The sequence below is a fragment of the Pieris brassicae genome, chromosome 8, assembly GCF_905147105.1.
Source record: "Pieris brassicae chromosome 8, ilPieBrab1.1, whole genome shotgun sequence".
In the NCBI taxonomy this organism is placed as follows: domain Eukaryota; kingdom Metazoa; phylum Arthropoda; class Insecta; order Lepidoptera; family Pieridae; genus Pieris; species Pieris brassicae.
The window spans coordinates 2,138,268-2,151,682 of NC_059672.1; positions in this window are offsets into that span (position 1 = coordinate 2,138,268).

The following is a 13,415-nucleotide window of genomic DNA, read 5'->3' on the forward strand; positions in this document are numbered from 1 at the left end:
TTTGGATAACATTTTTTTTTAATTTTATTATGTGGCATTAAAAATATATAAAACCCTTAATTTTTACCCCTCTATTTTTATTATAATAGATGATTATTTTTATTGAACTAAAAAATGTGTCCTAGAAATAATATACATGTCAAAACAACGTTTGCCGGGTCAGCTAGTATATATATACAAATGAATCCATATTTCCCTTGGTCATGGCAACACGTGTAAACGGCTGGATCGATTTTGCTAATACTTTATTTGTTGTGTTTGTTAATGTCAAAAAAATTGCGGGGAAAATTAGAAAATTTAAGAATACTTAACCACCATATTAAGTTATAATGACTTTTGTTAAGATAACAAAAAAATTTAAGCGTTTTTAAGGCAGTTTATGCCGCAAACCACGGCTATATGGAACCAGCTGCCCAATCAAGTAACCAATTCAACTTCGGATCCTTCAAGAAAAAAACGTAACAATTCATAAAAGGCCGGCAACACACCTTGCTAACCTTCCGGCAATGTGAGTGTCCTTGAGTGAAATCACTTAAAATCAGGCGAGCCTAATGCCCGTTTATCATATATTACATTAATAAAACTCTATAATCGTGAAGTGATGTTTTAGATATTAAAATATATAAGCCACGTCCTATCGCTACTACAATACCAATTAGACCCCGTTTTTATTTCATATTAATGCCATCTATATTACTATATTAAGTCTACCACATCATTACAAGGTCGTAAAGCGCAAGGTGCCTAACATTAATTCACTATTATTAAATATACCGTAAAATCTCGCCTATGGAACTGTTATTCATAATTTCGAACGATAAAAACACTTTTCATTTGAAATATTGAGCTAAAACGTTTAAAATAATTATAGGATCATTTTGTTAGGACTCGTTGCACAGCTACTTACTGGTGTCGGTTGACCGGCTGGCTTAACTATGAAGTTTAACTTCAAACTAGGATGTTATGAGTTTAATACGTATGCTTTTGTTGTTGTGCTAAATTTTGTAAGAATGTTCGCATATTTCTCTGACACGAAATATTTTGTCTAGACAATCGATAATTTGATTTTAATCAGATTCATTCCAACTAAGGGAAAAGTTTTGTTATTTTTGAAATAAATAATTTTGACAGTGACTATATTATTTCTAAATTACTTATATCGTGTAGAAATCTGGGACTCAATCGTAATATTAAAAACGCCTGCTAAAAAAACAAATTAAAATCGTTCTCCAAACTTCTTGCCTTTAACGCTGCTTGGAACCAGCGTTGTACTCTGTAACTTGAAATAACAATGGTGATAGCGATTCCAACGTTTTTTATGGTTTTGATATAGTTGGAAGTCGGAGTTGCATTCACTATTGCTGTTGGTTTCTTTAAATGGAAGACTTTCTGACTCTCCAAGCTTACGCTATGCAGCAGAGTAGCTATGGAGCGACTCCCCCTTTTCCACTCTTCCCTTATAAATAATAAATCCCTCGAATTGCATCATTCAAAGTATTGCATCACAGAACAGATTATAAAACAAAACAAAGTAATACTTGTATTGTCAGTAGCATTCACACACACACATGTGTATATTTTTTATGAGTATCACGATTTAGAAAGAGACAAAAGAGTACTTCAGCTTAAACGATGAAATTTAAACTGATTTAATTATTATCAATGGGCTACCTGTCCCGCTCCGGGAGTAAAAGAGCTGTCCAAAACTTTGGTCTGTAGTTTGTAACTTTGTATTGCGGTACTTAAAGTTTTTGAATGCAAGTTCGAAGTAGTAGTTCCGGATTACACCCGGTGTTCTGAAATGCATAAGACACAGGAATAAACTCCAATTCCAACTCAAAGCAGACTCTAGTAACGACATACTCCAGATAACATACAGACGTTATCGTAACTACTGCAACAATTTAATCAAAAATCTGAAGCGTAAGTATTATCGTGACCTATTATCTAAACCAAGCAATAATACTAAAACCCTCTGGAATGCAATTACTATTAATTACAAAACTACTTATTTGTTAGTAATCTACACAAATCAAAAAACAATAATTTAGAACTTATGCAAATAAAGCCTACCATAGAAGCATCACTTGCTCATATAAATAACTATTTTGCAAATATAGGTCAACTATTAGCAAAAGAACTACCATCCACCCCAAGAAACTTCGACTTCCAGTCTAACAATAAGACGCAATTAACATCAATAGGAATTGTTGACACTGAACCCAATGAAATCTCTGCTATAATAAAAAACCTTAAATCAGAAAGTGCAACTGGAATAGATAATATTTCCAACCGCTTCTTAAAACTAGCATCACCATTACTTTCTCCTATTATCTCTCAATTATGCAATGTATGTTATAAAACCGGTGTCTTCCCTACCATTCTTAAGAGTTCAATTATCCATCCAATCTTCAAAAGTGGTGATAAAAAAGACATCAGTAACTACCGCCCAATCTCTATCTTAACAGCTATATCCAAAATCCTAGAAAAAACTATTAACTCAAGAATAATATCCTACCTTAATAAATACAATCTCCTCTCACCAACACAATTTGGTTTTCGGTCAAATTGTAGTACTGAAGATGCTATGCTAGCCGTTATAAATTACCTAGTTGAACGCCTTGACCGGAAACAAAAGTGTCTTACACTATTTATCGACCTCAAAAAGGCATTTGATACTGTTTGTGTTTCAACTCTGATTAGCGCCTGGATAATATTGGCATTAGAGGAGTCTTTCTCAACCTCTTGACCAGCTATCTGACAGATAGGACTCAAAGAGTTAAGCTAGGTAACTTAATTAGTAACGTAAATGAAAACCCGATTTCTTTCGGCGTCCCTCAGGGTTCGGTTTTAGGGCCAACGCTGTTCTTGATATATGTCAATGAAATGTGCAATACCAAAATCAATAAAGGTATCATCACTTGTTATGCTGATGACATGGCACTAACTTTTTATGGGGATACATGGGAGGAAACTTATAAAAACGCTGAAGCGGATCTTCACAAACTTAACGCGCACTTAACCAGCAGTCAGCTAACTATTAATCCATCTAAAACTAACTTCATAACTTTTGCTATACGTGATAAGAGCCAACCCCCCTCCAATCTTAACATAAAATTACACAAACTAAATTGCAATTGTAGTGAAGTCTGCGGCTGTGACACGCTGCTTAGGGTGAAACAGATTAAATACTTAGGTGTGATTATTGACCAAAATCTAAACTGGCACGCCCATGTTGATGCAGTAATAAAAAGGATACGTAGGTTAAGCTGGATTTTTTGCAATCTACGTCATGTAGCGGAACCAAACATCATATATACCGTGTATAAAGCATTAGTTCAATCTGTTATCACCTACTGTATCACAGTGTGGGGTGGTTGTGCGAAAACCAAAGTTCTAGCACTTGAAAGAGCTCAGAGAGCAATTATAAAAATAATGTTACTAAAAAATAAAAGTTTTCCAAGTGAAGAGTTGTACAAGTCTTGCAAACTACTGACCATACGCCAGCTCTATATTCTCCGTTGTGTCCTTAGGAGACACGCAACCTCTCCACATAGAACAGACACACCTCAAAAAAGGACCCAACATAATATAATAAGCTACACAATTTGCAAGACAATCTTTGCACGTAAGCAATACAACAATCGCTCAGCTTATCTCTATAATAGTTTAAATAAAACCCTTAGCTTTCATAATCTTACATACCATAAATGTAAAACAACTTTAAACCATTGGCTCGGTACACTTAACTACAACAAAACAGAAGCATTGTTAAATCATCTAATATAATTTTTTCCTTAATCCATCTTTTCATGCAACACGCGCACACATTTGTTTCGTCTTTCACAAACACATTACATAGTCATCATAATATATTCATATATATATTTTTTTTAAAAACCAATTGTGTTGGTTGATGAAACTATGTATACTATATATATTTAAAGAAGAGCGAAGCTTCCCTGTCACAGGTCTCTGAGTTACTAGGGAGGCCTCTATCTGAATTGTATTGTACATATATCTGAACAAATAAAGAATTTTGAATTTTGAATTTTGAGTTCTGTCAATATCTCGCTGACGTCACAAGCTTGAAATGCCCGGAACAAGAACTCTTTGTGATCAGTCAATTGGAAATTACAGAGTACTCTGTCTGCTATAGGTATTTTCCATTAACAAAGGCGATAAAATAATATTATAGGTATAATATATTACAGTCGTAAGAACCGTGTCGTACCTTAAGTGTAGTTCACATTAAGGACTATTAAAAAATAAAGTGTCCTATATATTTGCTGTGCTAATTGCATGCACACGTAGGCTATGTTTAAAATGCGATCACTCTCAGAGTTAAGTGATGGACAGGTCGAACTAATAAATTGCTGTATCAACATTATGTAGTTGCTAAATGGTTAAGCTGTGTTTATAATAGTTCCGATCTAAAAAGTGGAAATGCATTAAGAGTGAGTGAGAGAGAATTTATAGACTATACTGAAGCTTTTGACTGCATCACACATATATCAAAGCATACCATTCATATAATATATATATATAAATACAGGAGCGAATTTACCTAAGGTCTATTTGGGCTATAGAACAGGGCCCCGTGGATACAAAGGGTCCCCCAGTCCCCACTGAAATCAATAGGCGATATTAGAACAATTCATAAAAAAAATTATCCGAAATTTTAAAAAAATCTACTTGTTTCGGTCGGTGTATTTTTTCGCGTGTGCGTCTATTACAGGGTTATTTCAGCAATAGCCCAGAGCCCCACAAATTCATGTTCCGCTCATGTATAAACATAATTAAATAAATATATGACAAGAATACGAGTTGAGTAAAACTTGACAGACATGAACCAAACTAGTAGTGTCTTTTATTAACATAACTTTTACACATTTAAAGAAAACACTTTTTTGACGGATTAAAGCTATGTATTATTATAAACTTATAATTATATTACATAATGGTGTCCACGAAAATAGAGGACACCGTGAGTCGTTTCTGCAAAAACCCGTCATCTTTTAGTCCATAATAACTCCGGGGATACTTATAGCTGTGATACTTTTTGACATTAAACACCTTTTGTGAAGACAAGAGTCACCGTGATCACGCACGCTGTATAGCCGAAGCGTCGGAAATATTTAAAATAATTATAAGTTTATAATAATACATAGCTTCAATCCGTCAAAAAAGTGTTTTCTTTAAATGGACCAAACTTCTCTATTAGGAGAGGAATAAAACAAGAGGATCCTTAATCACCCAAATATTTATAGTTGGACTTCAAAATATTATGAAAGGACTACCATGGGGAAAAAAATCAAATAGACTCGAGGTATTTGAACAACGTTTTAGTGACTGCGTTCATGTAGTGCTATTTTAAGGGAATAAATCAACTACTACAAATTATAAATCTAAATGCTGCCCAGCAATAAAACATCACATCAAATGAATACCTTTAAAGCAAAAGTGGCAACAAATACCAAATAATTTAATCCTATTATCTTAAACGGATCAGTAATAGAATATTGCTATTCTTAGGAAACAATTTTCTTGTAGTAAACAAAGGCACGACTATATGTAGAAATCATAAAGAAAATACAGTTAACATTTCAAAAGAAAGAGATTGGCTGCCCAGAACACAGGGAATCCTAGTACACTTTATTTTACCTTAACATCCTGTAATTGTGTTTAAAAAGGTTTTTATTTCTTTTCTCAATCCCTATTAAGAAAAATATTTCAGAACGCATAAAAAAAAACTGAGGAACAGGAGGTATTTGTAAATAAAAAGAATGTATTTTCAGTTGTTTTTTTCTCATTTGACAATTCAATTTTTATCTCTCTCTTACTCGTGTCCTGTTAAAATATTTATGTTTATTGGTTTTACAATAAAAAAGTTGTCTAATGAATAAATATGATATACAATCTTTTGCTTATAAATTCATACGATAAGCTTCGAAAGGCATATTCAACAAATTAATACGAGAAAAAGCGACGCAGAGACCTCGGAACTAAATCACGTTTGTTTTTGTCAAACTTAAGTGAATATATTCACGAAATAACTTCTTCGAAATTAGTATTGTAAATGTACATTGTTCACTAAAAAAATGCTGTTATTCGACGAATACTTTTATTAAAATAGTTTCTATCACGGACACTCTTGATATTTTGACTATTTTTTATTGATTAGAATCTGGCTATTGTCCTAAGGAGTTTTGACAGCATAGCGCGGGCGTTTTTGGCGAACGTAGCTCTGCCGGAAATGAATTTAGTGTCATTTTAAATTTTCCTTCCGCCAGAGCAGCATTACATTCCACAGATTAGCAACCAAAATTTTTTTTAGGTTGCTAATCTGTGGCAACTCTTCAATTTTATATTACTAGATATACATATGTTCCTCCCGGTCTATGTTTTTTTTTGTATTTATGGTATTAATTTAAAAATATCAACTTTTTAGTTTTAAGTAATTCAATGTGTTGTGGTGTAACCATTAGTTAATTTATTTGAGAATAAATTTGATTGAAGCCAATATCGTAAAAATGAATTTATTATTTTCAAGCTTCCAATATCAACATCACCTCCACGATTATTCAATTACATAGACCTGACGACATCATTAGGTACTTGCCAGCTGTTCAATTAAGCTCATGTCTCCAGAGACGCAATGTTTTGACCACATGTCCATACATTGACAATCTAGAAAAACTTAAAATAAAAATAATGGAATGAAACGAAGAGAACAATTAAACATAGGCAAGAGTCTCTATAAATGCCATTCGTCAAGTTGGAGACAGTTCGATGAAAGCAGCTTTGTAATCTACAATGCAACAGTATCGGCAAGTATTGTTTTGTTTTTATGGAGGCTTAACTGATGTTAAGTTACACCCGCCAACCATAGACACTTACGTTGCCTTGCTTGCTAGCGTGTTGCCGGCGTTTTGAGAATTGCTACGCTTTTTTTTGAAGGACTATTTCTTCTAAGTCGTGGTTCGAAAAACCATCGGTGAACAGCTGGTTCCATATAGTGGTAGTGCGCAGCAGAAACTTCCTTCTAAAAACGCTTAGTTTTGGAACGACGGACGTCGATGTGATATGGGTGGAATTTCGTATTCTGCCTCGACGTCCGATGAGGAAATCATTTGGTAAGTATGCACAAAAGTTACAACAAAATGAAGAATCGCCTTAATTCACTTACAATTTCTAGATCAATGGAATAAAAAATTGAACTCATTTATCAACGTTGACGTCATTCGCCTTATCAATAAAATATAAATCCAACGTCACTATACCATATAAAAATGCAAGATTCACCTGCCAACAGTATCTCTTTTGATGAGCACATTGACAGTTTGGTCTAATACTGAATTAATCGTGGCCGTGTCACACCATTACAACCAAAAACAACTCTATTCGATCGTCTTAAAGTCCACGTTTCTATAGAGAAATTTTCGAACATTGATAAATAACTCCCGCTTACAGGACATAAAAATGGGCATATTTTAAATTTTAAGAGCCTCGGCGCTTGTCAACTGAAAAACAACCTGTTATTTCGGATTCCATATAAATATGATAGGACAAAGTTTTTATTGAACATACAAGATTATGCGTTGTTTGACATGACGGCTGAGTTTTTGCAGCGCCTCCCGTCTTGGATTTAGCCGATTTCATTATATATTGTCGGCTTGTATTGCATAATATTTTGGCATCAATTTTACTTTAAATCTACATCGACGAAGTTGTTAGAAATTAAATTGAAGTCAGTAATCATTTATTTACACAAGGCTTACACAATTTTTTTGGCGAACCCTCGGCACACACACGCATAGGTATATAAAGAGAAAAAATATATCTTCGAAGCACTTAAAGGTGCGTTCATCGTGAAGAGAAAAAAAAAGCGATTCAAAAATTTATTAACATTGATTTCAATGTATCAGGCAACTACAGTTATACAGACCTAGCTCGTGAAACAGAATGCTAAACGAGCTATTCTTGAAGGCTGAGAAAGGCTATGAAAGGCTGGCAACACACTTGCGAGCCCTCTGGCAAGGTGAGTGTCTATAGGCGGCAATATATAACATCAGATTAGTCTCCTGCCCATTTGTTATATTTAAAATATGCTTTATTAGGATATTGCGTATTCATGTCATGTCATGCAGTATGCCACTGGGACCTTTTTTTAAATTTTTAATTAATTTTATTATTACTACGTAGGTTAAGAAAATTGTATGTACTGTATTGTAGTATGTAGTTACTGGAAATTGTTGGTGTTAATAACTTAAAAAACCAGGCTCCAAGTAGCCTAAATGTTCAATATTCGATTACCCAATATCACGGCTGAAGCAGAAAATTTGCATTTTTCCATGGATAAAATCTGGGTCAAGCGTTATTATGTTAATTCTTATCGAGTCACGGCTTTAAACAAAATATTCTCGTAGCTTTAAATATAAGTGATTTTGACAAAATAAATCTTTTTTAAATAGGTACATGTCTCCAGAAATGCGTGTGTATATCAAAAACAATTTAAAGCGTTTAGACACGGCCCTAAAATCAATGGCCATTCCGCATCATCATTGTTCACGGGTACCATTTGCCTACACAAGAAGCGATCTAGGAGGCGATTTAGTGTGCTCCCCACAACTTCCCCGATATTAACTCTGATATTAGAGCCGTTTGTAGGCGCTTTTAACTGGATTTTGTAAGGACTCCAAGACACGATCTTAGTTCTGCGAGATGATGCGCTTAACGTTTATTGGAATACAGATAACTTCAGATAAGTTTGGGACACAATTTTGTTGTATGTTTGGGTTGTTGCATAGGCAAGTTACTTGCCTATAGAACAACCGATAGCACACATAGATAGGCAAATGTTTTCAACTTAAAAAAAAATTGTAAAACAAAATCCTTGACGATTAAAAAACGTGGCGTAGAATTTGCCGTTCTTCACGTTCGTTCGACGCTGATGTTTGTTTGTAATTTTTATAATTAATTATTATTTATATTTATTTACTTATTCATTTATAACACTGTTACCTGTATAAATATTTTGATTTTAACACCTTATATAGGGTATCGTATAGTTAAAAATAAAATCAGTGGTGCTACAACTTTTTTAGGTCTGAGCCTCAGATTTCTGTATCTGCTTCATGATCATTTGTTAATCTAATACGCGAGTATGTTACCAACCTCCTGTGCCTGACACACTGACTTGGGTCTAATGCAAGCCGGTTTTCTAACGATTGTTCTGTCCGAATAAATGTTAAATGCTCACATAGAAAAAAAGTCCATTGGTGTTAAGTCGGGGATATAACCTACGACCTTAAAGATGAGCGACACTGCTCTATATAGCTGAACTACATAGTTACATTTCCAAAGAATTATAAAACCTCTTTAAACAAAGAATTAAAAAACATAAAAAAAATGATATTCATTATTATAAACCTCGACTATTTGAAGTATGTTATCAAGTTTATTTATTAGCAAAGCGATAAGAATATCATAGCTTAAGGTTATTTGTGAAAAGATTTGGCATTGGTAATAGTTAAACAATTATAAGATATATAACAAAGATAAGATATATGCTCTAGGCTAATTCTAGGGCATCTATTTTCTAATGGTTTCCTTATTCGCATTCGTTTTAACCTCATTAGAGGTTTATGAGTGATTAATAAAAAAATATATTTTGAATTCATACCACAAGTATTTTAATTTAAAATTTTGTTTAGACAAGACCACATGCCTCGCTATATGCCTGGAAAATTTGTAAGGCAATGTTTATAATAATGTACCAATATTAAAGGATTTTCTTAGTAGAGTTTTAAAAATGGACCTTATTTCCAACTTTTGAATAAATATTATTATTTATATGATTATGTGCCTGAAACAGCATAATTAATATTAATTTGATAACTTTATAATATATGACTCATAATGTATGTAACTTCTATATAAAATTCCTTTTAAGACAATTTGCCTTATATGTGATAGCATATGCGAACATTAGATTGTACCACCAAAACATTCTTGCAAATACATTAGTATTATTATGAAATGTTGTTAGATGATGGAGTCAGGCGCTATCTCTAAATGCCCTAACTTAACAAAACAGTGCCTATGCAATCAAAATGGCTTAAAAGGTCGGCAACTCATTTGCGAGCCTTCTGGCAAGGTGAGTGTCCATGGGTATCACTTAACATCGGGTGAACCTCCTGCCCGCTTGTCTCCTATTACATAAAAAAACGTCTTGATACTAAATCTTTTATTATTTATTAGATTAGCGCTAACTTCGTCATGACACATACGTTTTTGACACACGCGGGGCTCACTTAACGTTTTATTGACCGACTCAGAATCTGATGGCTAAGTACCAAAGACAGTTATCGTCCATGATACCAGATAATAACTTTTACCTCTTCAAATTTGTCAATTTCACTTCAATAAGGAATGTGGTAATAAGAAAGGTGGTTTATTTCTTTTAGATTTAGAGGATTTTAGTTTTACTCTATATTAATAACTCGCGTACGAAAATAGAATATAAGCGGAAATTTAACCGTTAATCGCTATGTAAACAATGAAGCCAGGTGCCAGAGGACGGCACATTTAGGAAATCGCCATGCTTATTAAACTAAGAAAGCCTGTGTGAGCAATTGTATAGTCTTGGCTCGTACAGAAATATTTAAATATCTATAATTACTCTCTTTGCAGCGACTTTTAACATATACACAACACAATAAAGGAAAAGATACAATACAAATAAGCAACAATGAATAATAAATAGTATTACAATAAATAACACATAAATTAATAAGGTTTTAGATAAATAATCGTTTAGGTTATCGCAGTAGTAACCATAGTAGGTACCCATTAAACCAATTTACATCCATGCGCTGACATTGTCCCAATTCTCTGCCCTTAGCCATGACAATGTAACAGATTCGTAACTCATTATTCACAGCGCATCGATGGACATTATATAATGTGTACCACTGACCTTTACGCTTGAACATGGAACAATTGACAGTTGCAACGCTTTTAAAAATAAACAATGATTCCATTTTTAAATTCAATGACATATTACCATGAAAATATAGCTCTAGTCTGTGTTACGTTGCTAGGGCAACACTACGCAATGAAAACAATTGACGGTTGTTTTTGTCTTCCAAAGTCCGCTTCTTTAGGCATGTTCTTTTATGATCAGGTGAACTGTGGAAGCAGGTCTTTGGAAGCTCCAAACTTGAAAAAAAGATATTATTGAATTCGTTAAACCCAGCAAAGCACCTAACGTATAGTTTTCCATAAACATTCACATCCTAACGTATAGTTTTCCATAAACATTAACGTATAGTTTTCCATAAACATTCCATTCACAGTCTAATTAGTCACTAATAACATTGGGGTCACTATATGTGATTATTTCAACTTGTTTTACTAGCGAAATTTATTTTTATATTTCAATTTATAAACGTGTAGCAAAACATTTATAAAATATGAAAAAAATACCAAAAATTACCAAAGATGGAAAATGTTTGCCAAATTAACAACTTGCTTTTAAATTAAACATATTTTTATAACCATAATCACTTCAATTGAATCCGCTCTTAATCTATAATAAAAAGCTAATCCACGACAGACACAGAAATGTCTGTCGTTGATTCTGTTTGTATACAAAGTCTTTTCAATACAAATGGGAACATATTTCTATCTTAACATATACATATTTATTCTTTCTGGCTTATCCTACTAAACCGATACAAATTCTTTTGCCGAAATCCACCTTATGAATTCTTCTGTACACTGTTCCTTTTACTACTAGGCCGTGGAAGCCTTTATTACCGACAATTTATAAATTTTATTTGTTGAACATCTGTAACTTTACGTAACTATGCTCTATTGTAAATCGTTTCACATTGGGTTACACTAACGTAATGACATCGAGAATTAAAAGCTAGGTTCTCTATGTTATAAGGATATTGTTATGGAACCTATACAATGCAAACATACATTAAAATTTGTCCTCTTTATAAAATTAGGCTAGAAAAATAATATTTGAAGTGAAACTTCTTTATGGGAATTGGAAAAAAATTGCCGTCATATTTTTCCGTTACGTGCCATCTTTTTCTTGTTCCTACCACGGTTGATTCGAAGAGATACGAAGCCACTAAGAACGAAAATATATATAATGACTGTAATAATTCTACTACAATTAATGACATTCTGTAATAATCTTAGTAGTAATAAGGTAAAATGAAATAATTGTATTATTTGTATTCATGTCTATGATAATGAAAGCCTTTTGTTAAACTATATCTGATTTAACTTTATTAAACCAATTTCTGTAAAGTTACATATACTCATACTACATAGGTTTCACTTCATGAGTACACTAGTGCACGCACACATTTTTTTTCATCGACCCTATATCCTTTGATATATGGCTCCCCTAGTAAAAAATAAATCAGTGGCGCTACAACCTCTTTAGGCCTGGGCATCAGATTTCTGTAACTGTTTCAAGATCATTTGTCAATCTAATAGGCAAGTAGATCAGCCTCCTGTGCCTGAAACACGCCGTTGATCGATCGTTTTTGAGTCTAAGGCAAGGTTTCCTCACGATGTTTTCCTTCACCATTCAATGCTAAATGCGCACTGAAAAAATAAGTCCATTGGTGCCCAGCCGGAGATCGAAACTACGACCTCAGGGATGAGGGCTACTCCTCTCTCCGCCTGCCATCTCTAATAATACGCAAATGTATATTTCGGTTAGTGAATTCGTAACAATTTGACGATACGTCATGTGGGCGCACCCGCATCGCTACGACTTCAGACTGCAAAGCAGACACAGGCCTTCGAGTGACCTTTGCCGTCTTATCGCTGCCATACGAAATCCTTTCCGGTTTTCATTTCCGTGTGTATATCTTAAGGACGATAATGTGTTCGAATGATAATCTATAAATAGGCGAATAGGATGACAATAGTATTGTCTTTTGTTAACATAGCTAGACGGCCTAAAATTATCAAACACCAATCCAATAAAACCCCAAACAAACAATCCGCGAAAATAGAGGACACCGTGAGCCATTTCTGCAAAAACCCGTCATCTTTTAGTGGATACCAACACCAGGGAAATAAATACAGATAACACAACTTTCTCTACAGCTGTGATAGTTTTGACATTTAACACCTTTTGTCTTCAGTCACCGTGACCAGGCACGCACGCGAAACGTCAAAAAAATTATGTAAATAATTATAAGTTTATAATAATAATACATAGCTTCAATCCGTTTAAAAACTGTTTTCTTAGGATGACAATAAGCAAATCGTTGTACAATTGTACATTTTAAAAGTGTAGAAGTTAGGTAGTAAACTATCGTTTTTGTAACGGTTTTATTTGATTAATTTAAAGAACACCTGATGATGTAGGCCCAGCG